Source organism: Garra rufa, chromosome 1, assembly GCF_049309525.1.
Source record: "Garra rufa chromosome 1, GarRuf1.0, whole genome shotgun sequence".
NCBI classification, from domain to species: Eukaryota; Metazoa; Chordata; class Actinopteri; order Cypriniformes; family Cyprinidae; genus Garra; species Garra rufa.
The window spans coordinates 75,727,245-75,737,761 of record NC_133361.1 but is presented as its reverse complement, the minus strand read 5'-3'; positions in this window follow the sequence as shown (position 1 = coordinate 75,737,761).

The window sequence follows — 10,517 nt, the reverse complement described above, 5'->3', positions numbered from 1 at the left end:
TAAATACTTTAGCTTTATTCTTGACATATCAACTAAAAAAAATCAACTTTATTCTCGTAATATGTTGACTTTATTTTTGTAATTTTTGGCTTTATTTGCAAAATATCAACTTTTTTTTACTATTTCAACTGTATTCTTGTCATTTTGGCTTTATTCTTGAAAATCATCTTTTTTTATATTTTGACTTTATTCTCGTAATATTTCAACTATTCTCGTAATTTCGGCTTTATTCTCGAAAATCATCTTTTTTTATATTTTGACTTTATTCTCGTAATATTTCAACTATTCTCGTAATTTCAAAATTAAGTCGACTTTATCGACTAAATATTTTAGCTTTATTCTTGACATATCAACTAAAAAAAATCAACTTTATTCTCGTAATATGTTGACTTTATTTTTGTAATTTTTGGCTTTATTTGCAAAATATCAACTTTTTTTACTATTTCAACTGTATTCTCGTAATTTCGGCTTTATTCTTGAAAATCATCTTTTTTATATTTTGACTTTATTCTCGTAATATTTCAACTATTCTCGTAATTTCGGCTTTATTCTTGAAAATCATCTTTTTTATATTTTGAATTTATTCTCGTAATATTTCAACTATTCTCGTAATTTCGGCTTTATTCTCGAAAATCATCTTTTTTATATTTTGAATTTATTCTCGTAATATTTCAACTATTCTCGTAATTTCGGCTTTATTCTCGAAAATCATCTTTTTTATATTTTGAATTTATTCTCGTAATATTTCAACTATTCTCGTAATTTCGGCTTTATTCTCGAAAATCATCTTTTTTATATTTTGAATTTATTCTCGTAATATTTCAACTATTCTCGTAATTTCGGCTTTATTCTCGAAAATCATCTTTTTTATATTTTGAATTTATTCTCGTAATATTTCAACTATTCTCGTAATTTCGGCTTTATTCTCGAAAATCATCTTTTTTATATTTTGAATTTATTCTCGTAATATTTCAACTATTCTCGTAATTTCGGCTTTATTCTCGAAAATCATCTTTTTTATATTTTGAATTTATTCTCGTAATATTTCAACTATTCTCGTAATTTCGGCTTTATTCTCGAAAATCATCTTTTTTATATTTTGAATTTATTCTCGTAATATTTCAACTATTCTCGTAATTTCGGCTTTATTCTCGAAAATCATCTTTTTTATATTTTGAATTTATTCTCGTAATATTTCAACTATTCTCGTAATTTCGGCTTTATTCTCGAAAATCATCTTTTTTATATTTTGAATTTATTCTCGTAATATTTCAACTATTCTCGTAATTTCGGCTTTATTCTCGAAAATCATCTTTTTTATATTTTGAATTTATTCTCGTAATATTTCAACTATTCTCGTAATTTCGGCTTTATTCTCGAAAATCATCTTTTTTATATTTTGAATTTATTCTCGTAATATTTCAACTATTCTCGTAATTTCGGCTTTATTCTCGAAAATCATCTTTTTTATATTTTGAATTTATTCTCGTAATATTTCAACTATTCTCGTAATTTCGGCTTTATTCTCGAAAATCATCTTTTTTATATTTTGAATTTATTCTCGTAATATTTCAACTATTCTCGTAATTTCGGCTTTATTCTCGAAAATCATCTTTTTTATATTTTGAATTTATTCTCGTAATTCAACTATTCTCGTAATTTCGGCTTTATTCTCGAAAATCATCTTTTTTATATTTTGAATTTATTCTCGTAATATTTCAACTATTCTCGTAATTTCGGCTTTATTCTCGAAAATCATCTTTTTTATATTTTGAATTTATTCTCGTAATATTTCAACTATTCTCGTAATTTCGGCTTTATTCTCGAAAATCATCTTTTTTATATTTTGAATTTATTCTCGTAATATTTCAACTATTCTCGTAATTTCGGCTTTATTCTCGAAAATCATCTTTTTTATATTTTGAATTTATTCTCGTAATATTTCAACTATTCTCGTAATTTCGGCTTTATTCTCGAAAATCATCTTTTTTATATTTTGAATTTATTCTCGTAATATTTCAACTATTCTCGTAATTTCGGCTTTATTCTCGAAAATCATCTTTTTTAATATTTTGACTTTATTCTCGTAATATTTCAACTATTCTCGTAATTTCGGCTTTATTCTCGAAAATCATCTTTTTTTATATTTTGACTTTATTCTCGTAATATTTCAACTCTTCTCGTAATTTCGGCTTTATTCTCGAAAATCATCTTTTTTTTATATTTTGACTTTATTCTCGTAATATTTCAGCTATTCTCGTAATTTCAGCTTTATTCTCGAAAATCATCTTTTTTATATTTTGACTTTATTCTCGTAATATTTCAACTATTCTCGTAATTTCAGCTTTATTCTCGAAATAACAACTTGTTTTAATTATTTGACTTTATTTTAGTAATTTCGGCTTTATTCTCGAAATATCAGCTTTAAAAAATATTTTGACTATTTTTGTAATTTAGGCTTTATTCACGAAATATCAACAGTTTTTTATATTTCAACTTTATTCTTGTAATTCTGGCTTTATTCTTGAGATATCAACTTTTTAAATATTTCGACTTTATTCTCATAATTTCGACTTCATGCTTTAAATATTATTAATCTCGTAATCTTAGATTTCCTTTTAACGTGGCATGTAATTAATTCCTGTGATCATTGTTCCAGTCTTCAGGGTCACATGACCCTTCAGAAATCACAGCCACTTTACCACTTAATGTTTTTATTTATTCAAAATAGAAATATCTTCCAACGAAAGTCTTTATTACCAATTTAATGCATCCTCGCTGAATTAATTGCTTCCAAAAAAGAAAGAAAAAAACAGCTGACCCCAAAGTCTCAAAAACATAAAAAAAAAATCGCCTTGATCCTAAACTTTTGAACAGCAGCGTATGTTTAGGAGGTCTGGCTTTTGAACGATTCCTGAAACCGCGGCGAGGTGTGCCCTTTTATATGGTTAGGGTTAGGGTGGACCGTCAACGAGAGACGTGTGACCACCTAGTGGAGCGCGTGTTATGCGCGTCCATGCGTGTTTATGCAGGAGTAATTGAGCTGCTGTTTCGCCAAACGTTCTTCTGTTAATCCAGAGTTAGAAAAACTAGACCCGGCCTGACCCCGAGCCTCGGCCCCAATCAGCGTCAGCCGCTCGTAACTCTCCACTGTCCTGGGTGTTTCTGCCCAAACCTGTCAAAATACCCCTCTCTCTCGCCGTCAGACGTGTCGAGGTGACGGCAGCAAGATCTTGGCTGTAATTTCCAGAAATCTGTCCAAATTGCTTAAGTCTTAAATTATCTTTAATTGGCCCCTGAGTTGGGTTACAGCGGGTCGCTTCCAATCACAGCCGCACGGCCCCAAGAGCTCTACTCGCTTCCAGCTGTGTGACAATGGCCAAATGAGGTTACCAGGGACGAATTCGCTGGATGCCGTGTTGATTTTGGTAAACGGCTCATCTGTGACGCTCAATACGGACAATGAAATGATTTTATAACTGAGGCTGTAGCGTGTGGGAGAATTAGCCGGGACTTTTTCTCAAAGATTAAAGACAGGGGCCCTTTCAGATTTCACCTTGTTTGTCCGCTACAATCCCTTTAATACCCGGATCAACTGCAACCCGAAGCTGTGGAGTAGCCGCTCTTGTCGTTCTCATGGCAGAGTAGTGTTACCTCAGCGGCGGTTCGCACGTACACTACAGCTGTGCCATGAGAAGAGATCTCCAGCGGAAGTGCTGATGCGATGAGGACTGTATATCCAACAATGCAGCAAGAAGACAGTCTCCTATCAAATGCTGCAGGTTCCTGATACGGTGAGTGATTTACGAGAGCTTTAAAGTCACAACGCCGCTTCCTCAAGCCTCCCATCTCCACCTTTTTGACCACTTTACTCTGAGGTAAGGAGTCAGGTCTGTATTTGGAGTTCAGATCAAGTCTCTGTGTTGGAAAGCAAGCCAAATAAGCTTCTTTATCCATATGTGACCCTGGAGCACAAAACCAGTCTTAAGTCGCTGGGGTATATTTGTAGCAATAGCCAAAAATACATTGCATGGGTCAAAATTTTTGATTTTTCTTTTATGCCAAAAATCATTAAGAAATTAAGTAAAATTCATGTTCCATGAAGATTTTTTGTAAAATTCCTACTGTAAACCTATCAAAATGTAATTTTTGATTTGTAATATGCATTGTTAAGAACCTAATTTGGACAACTTTAAAGGTGATTTTCTCAGTCTTTTTTATTTTTTTGCATCCTCAGATTCCAGATTTTCAAATAGTTGCATCTCAGCCAAATATTGTCCTATCCTAACAAACCATACATCAATAGAAAGCTTATTTACTGAGCTTTCATATTATATATACATCTCAGTTTTGTCAAATTTAACCTTATGACTGGTTTTGTGGTCCAGGGTCACATTTATTTATTTCATCACATACCCTTCATTCATTTTCCAAACTGTTGTCCAGCTCACCTGTCCAGAACCAGAGAATACAGTGCATACAAACACTATAAAGAACTGTTTGACACCAGTGTTCCCACTGAGCCCTCCCATAAATTATATATATGTGACCCTGGACCACAAAACCAGTCGTAAGGTTTATGTTATTAATCTTATTTACACGACGGCATGCCATTTCTGTCTCTACATGATCGCGCGTTTACAATGTCTCCTCACAGACGGGATCGCGGACTCCATTCATAAAAACGGACTTTACTATAGAGCGGAATACCGCGGAATTCGTCTATTTTTGGATCAATAAATCAAAAGTTGGTCTGTTAATTAATTCAGATCGCGATATGGACTAGTGTCTGTGAAAACTGAAATGCAAAAAGACCGTTTCAATAAGAATCCTGCATGTTCCGTTTTCTTCTATATGTATGAATGGAGGAGACGCGGTTTTATTTTCACTACTGCACACGTGACGCTCCCGCTAATTTTTGGCCTTTGCATCTCACATGAACAGACAAACTCCAATAAATACATCTCCAAAGCTGCTGTGAGTGTCACTTTTTGTCAATTTTACCGTTTCATTAGTGAAACTAGCATCATTCATACTGTATTACACACTGAAACTTCACGGCAACCTGTCAAAATAAAAGTACGGTTTAACATGTAACAGAACAATATTAGTCTTGTATTACTGTACAGTATAATGTAGGTGTTTACATGTTCACATTTAAATAATTTACATAAAACAATATATGATAAAAAAAATAAAATAAAGAGTCACCACTTATTAGTAAACCTTTTTTTAACTGAATATAATTTTTCTTCTATGTATTAATTTTAACAGTAAAGCTCCGTTTATTTTTATTTTTAAAAATAAATCAGTGATTTTGCTTTTATTTGATTATCAGAAAAAATAAAACAAGAATTTCTGAAAAAAAAAAAAAAAAAAAAAAAAAGATTGTAAGGCCCTATTGTTCAAAATGTTGAAAGTTTTGGACTTATTTTTTCACTTAAATAAATATTTTTGTTATTACACAAAGTATAGGCTAAAGTACCGGGAAAGAAGTAATGTTGGCTACTGGCAACCAGCAATCTGTGCAGAAATAAATATTATCAGCCAAGTACTTTGCAACAACCTCTGACCTGTGGTCAAGCCGTACTTCTGAGCCATACATTAGTTTGACCATTCACTTCATTGACAATGAATGGGGTTTGAATTGAGGATTAAGAGATAATTAAGTGTATATTGTGACTTTAGACTTATGTTTACATTTTAATTATTTGAGTTTTCCATGGTTGTTGACATTTCTGTCTTAATAACTGAGGGGATTATGATCAGAGGCAGGTTAAGTTTAAAATAAAAATGCTTGAGTGTAATATATTTTTCTCCTGGTCCTTATTTTAAATGGGTCATAAAAATATCAATAATTATCGATATCGACCGATATGAAACACTGATATCGTGATATAGTTTTCAGCCATATCGCCCAGCCCTACATTAGGCCGTGGTGTGTCTGGACGGCAGCGGTGTACTGTATGCAGTGTGTGAGCGTCTCTGTGTTTGTGTTCCTCCTCTCGCTCTGTTCTGTGTGTCCAGGTGCGGTTTTCTCATCGTGAGAATGGCCCATCCCTCCGCTTCTCTCTCCTGTCCCGTCTCATTTATTCCTGCCTCTCTGGAGCTTCAGCAAACATCAGCGCTGGGCCGTATTGATCTGCTCACCTCTGTGTTTGCAGTAGTCCCGCAGTACTGATTTAGCTCAGCGGCTCTGGGTTGGTGTCATTAACTATGGGTGGCCATGGACTTTGATTATAGGAAGTGCCCCAGGGCTTGGGATAAGGAGCAGGGGTTTTGACAAAGCAGTCAGAGACTGATCCATCACAGGAGCGACACATTGTTTTGTCCCAAAGATCTGGAGCGTTACTGCTTGATCCATTCAGCTCAGCAGCTGTTCTGATGCTCTCTCATACTTCACCAGACTTTGGCCAGTTCTCACTTAGTCGTCTGAGGTGAACTCGTATTCAGTTATTTCTAGCTGGCAACAAGTTTTAGTTCTTGCAGGCTTTATTCAGAACTGTTTCAGAACACGGAATCAGTTGCATATTTATTTAACGTCGAACCCATGGTTCATCCATCCAGAAGATTTGGACTGTATTTCAATCCCTAACCTCCTCCCTCGACATCCGCCCTGAGTAATGTCCACTCAGCTCCCGTTTGGCTTCTGTCGCGGGTGAAAATGAGTGATTTTACACTCTCTCAGTTTGAGAGTTTCTCTGCTGCTGGCGTTCGGCCCAAGTCTGTGCTGAGATTAGGTCTGTCTGTTGCGGATGAGAGCGTCATGCCACAGTGACACAGAGATGACAGAAGGGTGCGGAAGGGATTAGTCCAGTGATCTCAGACAACACAGCAGGAATCTGTGTGACATGTCAGACGGGAAAGTGAGATTCCTGTCTCTAGTACAAGCCGCTGCGCCCCTTTACATCAGCTACTTTCTCCAGCAGCACTGTAACACACGTGAAATGTCCACAGTACTGATTTAACACGCTCTGTAAGTAGTGACGAGTAAAGTAACATTACTTATGCAATCAAATTACTATTTTCAAGTAACTTATAGTAACTAGTAAACTAGTAAAATAACATTACTTATGCAATCATATTACTTTTTTCAGGTAACTAGTAAAGTGTAACAATTCTTATAGTAACATTACTTATGCAATCAAATTACTATTTTTAAAGTAACTGGTAAAGTAACACATTACTTATAGTAACTAGTAAACTAGGAACTGGTAAAGTAACACATTACTTATAGTAACTAGTAACTAGTAAAATAACATTACTTATGCAATCATATTACTTTTTTCAGGTAACTAGTAAAGTGTAACAATTCTTATAGTAACTATTAAACTAGTAACTAGTAAAGTAACATTACTTATGCAATCAAATTACTATTTTTAAAGTAACTGGTAAAGTAACACATTACTTATAGTAACTAGTAAACTAGTAACTGGTAAAGTAACACATTACTTATAGTAACTAGTAAACTAGTAACTAGTAAAGTAACATTACTAATGCAATCAAATTACTATTTTCAAGTAACTGGTAAAGTAACACATTACTAATAGTAACTAGTAAACTAGTAACTAGTAAAGTAACATTACTTATGCAATCACATTACTATTTTCAAGTAACTTATAGTAACTAGTAAACTAGTAAAGTAACATTACTTGTGCAATTAAATTACTATTTTTAAGTAACTGTTAAAGTAACACATTGCTTATAGTAACTAGTAACTATTAAACTAGTAGCTAGTAAAGTAACATTACTTATGCAATCAAATTACCATTTTCAAGTAACTGGTAAAGTAACACATTACTTATAGTAACTAGTAAACTAGGAACTGGTAAAGTAACACATTGCTTATAGTAACTAGTAACTATTAAACTAGTAACTAGTAAAGTAACATTACTTATGCAATCAAATTACTATTTTCAAGTAACTTATAGTAACTAGTAAACTAGTAAAGTAACATTACTTGTGCAATTAAATTACTATGTTTAAGTAACTGTTAAAGTAACACATTGCTTATAGTAACTAGTAACTATTAAACTAGTAACTAGTAACGTAACATTACTTATGCAATCAAATTACAATTTTCAAGTAACTGGTAAAGTAACACATTACTTATAGTAACTAGTAAACTAGTAACTAGTAAAGTAACACATTACTTATAGTAACTAGTAAACTAGTAACTGGTAAAGTAACACATTACTTATAGTAACTAGTAAACTAGTAACTAGTAAAGTAACATTACTAATGCAATCAAATTACTATTTTCAAGTAACTGGTAAAGTAACACATTACTAATAGAAACTAGTAAACTAGTAACTAGTAAAGTAACATTACTTATGCAATCAAATTACTATTTTTAAAGTAACTGGTAAAGTAACCCATTACTTATAGTAACTAGTAAACTAGGAACTGGTAAAGTAACACATTACTTATAGTAACTAGTAAACTAGTAACTAGTAAAGTAACATTACTTATGCAATCACATTACTAATTTCAAGTAACTTATAGTAACTAGTAAACTAGTAAAGTAACATTACTTGTGCAATTAAATTACTATGTTTAAGTAACTGTTAAAGTAACACATTGCTTATAGTAACTAGTAACTATTAAACTAGTAACTAGTAACGTAACATTACTTATGCAATCAAATTACCATTTTCAAGTAACTGGTAAAGTAACACATTACTTATAGTAACTAGTAAACTAGGAACTGGTAAAGTAACACATTACTTATAGTAACTAGTAAACTAGTAACTAGTAAAGTAACATTACTTATGCAATCACATTACTAATTTCAAGTAACTTATAGTAACTAGTAAACTAGTAAAGTAACATTACTTGTGCAATTAAATTACTATGTTTAAGTAACTGTTAAAGTAACACATTGCTTATAGTAACTAGTAACTATTAAACTAGTAACTAGTAACGTAACATTACTTATGCAATCAAATTACCATTTTCAAGTAACTGGTAAAGTAACACATTACTTATAGTAACTAGTAAACTAGTAACTAGTAAAGTAACACATTACTTATAGTAACTAGTAAACTAGTAACTGGTAAAGTAACACATTACTTATAGTAACTAGTAAACTAGTAACTAGTAAAGTAACATTACTAATGCAATCAAATTACTATTTTCAAGTAACTGGTAAAGTAACACATTACTAATAGAAACTAGTAAACTAGTAACTAGTAAAGTAACATTACTTATGCAATCAAATTACTATTTTTAAAGTAACTGGTAAAGTAACCCATTACTTATAGTAACTAGTAAACTAGGAACTGGTAAAGTAACACATTACTTATAGTAACTAGTAAACTAGTAACTAGTAAAGTAACATTACTTATGCAATCACATTACTAATTTCAAGTAACTTATAGTAACTAGTAAACTAGTAAAGTAACATTACTTGTGCAATTAAATTACTATGTTTAAGTAACTGTTAAAGTAACACATTGCTTATAGTAACTAGTAACTATTAAACTAGTAACTAGTAACGTAACATTACTTATGCAATCAAATTACCATTTTCAAGTAACTGGTAAAGTAACACATTACTTATAGTAACTAGTAAACTAGTAACTAGTAAAGTAACACATTACTTATAGTAACTAGTAAACTAGTAACTGGTAAAGTAACACATTACTTATAGTAACTAGTAAACTAGTAACTAGTAAAGTAACATTACTAATGCAATCAAATTACTATTTTCAAGTAACTGGTAAAGTAACACATTACTAATAGAAACTAGTAAACTAGTAACTAGTAAAGTAACATTACTTATGCAATCAAATTACTATTTTTAAAGTAACTGGTAAAGTAACACATTACTTATAGTAACTAGTAAACTAGGAACTGGTAAAGTAACACATTACTTATAGTAACTAGTAAACTAGTAACTAGTAAAGTAACATTACTTATGCAATCACATTACTATTTTCAAGTAACTTATAGTAACTAGTAAACTAGTAAAGTAACATTACTTGTGCAATTAAATTACTATTTTTAAGTAACTGTTAAAGTAACACATTGCTTATAGTAACTAGTAACTATTAAACTAGTAACTAGTAACGTAACATTACTTATGCAATCAAATTACTTTTTTCAAGTAACTGGTAAAGTGTAACAATTCTTATAGTAACTATTAAACTAGTAACTAGTAAAGTAACACATTACTTATAGTAACTAGTAAACTAGTAACTAGTAAAGTAACATTACTTATGCAATCACATTACTATTTTCAAGTAACTTATAGTAACTAGTAAACTAGTAAAGTAACATTACTTGTGCAATTAAATTACTATTTTTAAGTAACTGTTAAAGTAACACATTACTTATAGTAACTAGTAAACTAGGAACTGGTAAAGTAACACATTACTTATAGTAACTAGTAAACTAGTAACTAGTAAAGTAACATTACTTATGCAATCACATTACTATTTTCAAGTAACTTATAGTAACTAGTAAACTAGTAAAGTAACATTACTTGTGCAATTAAATTACTATTTTTAAGTAAC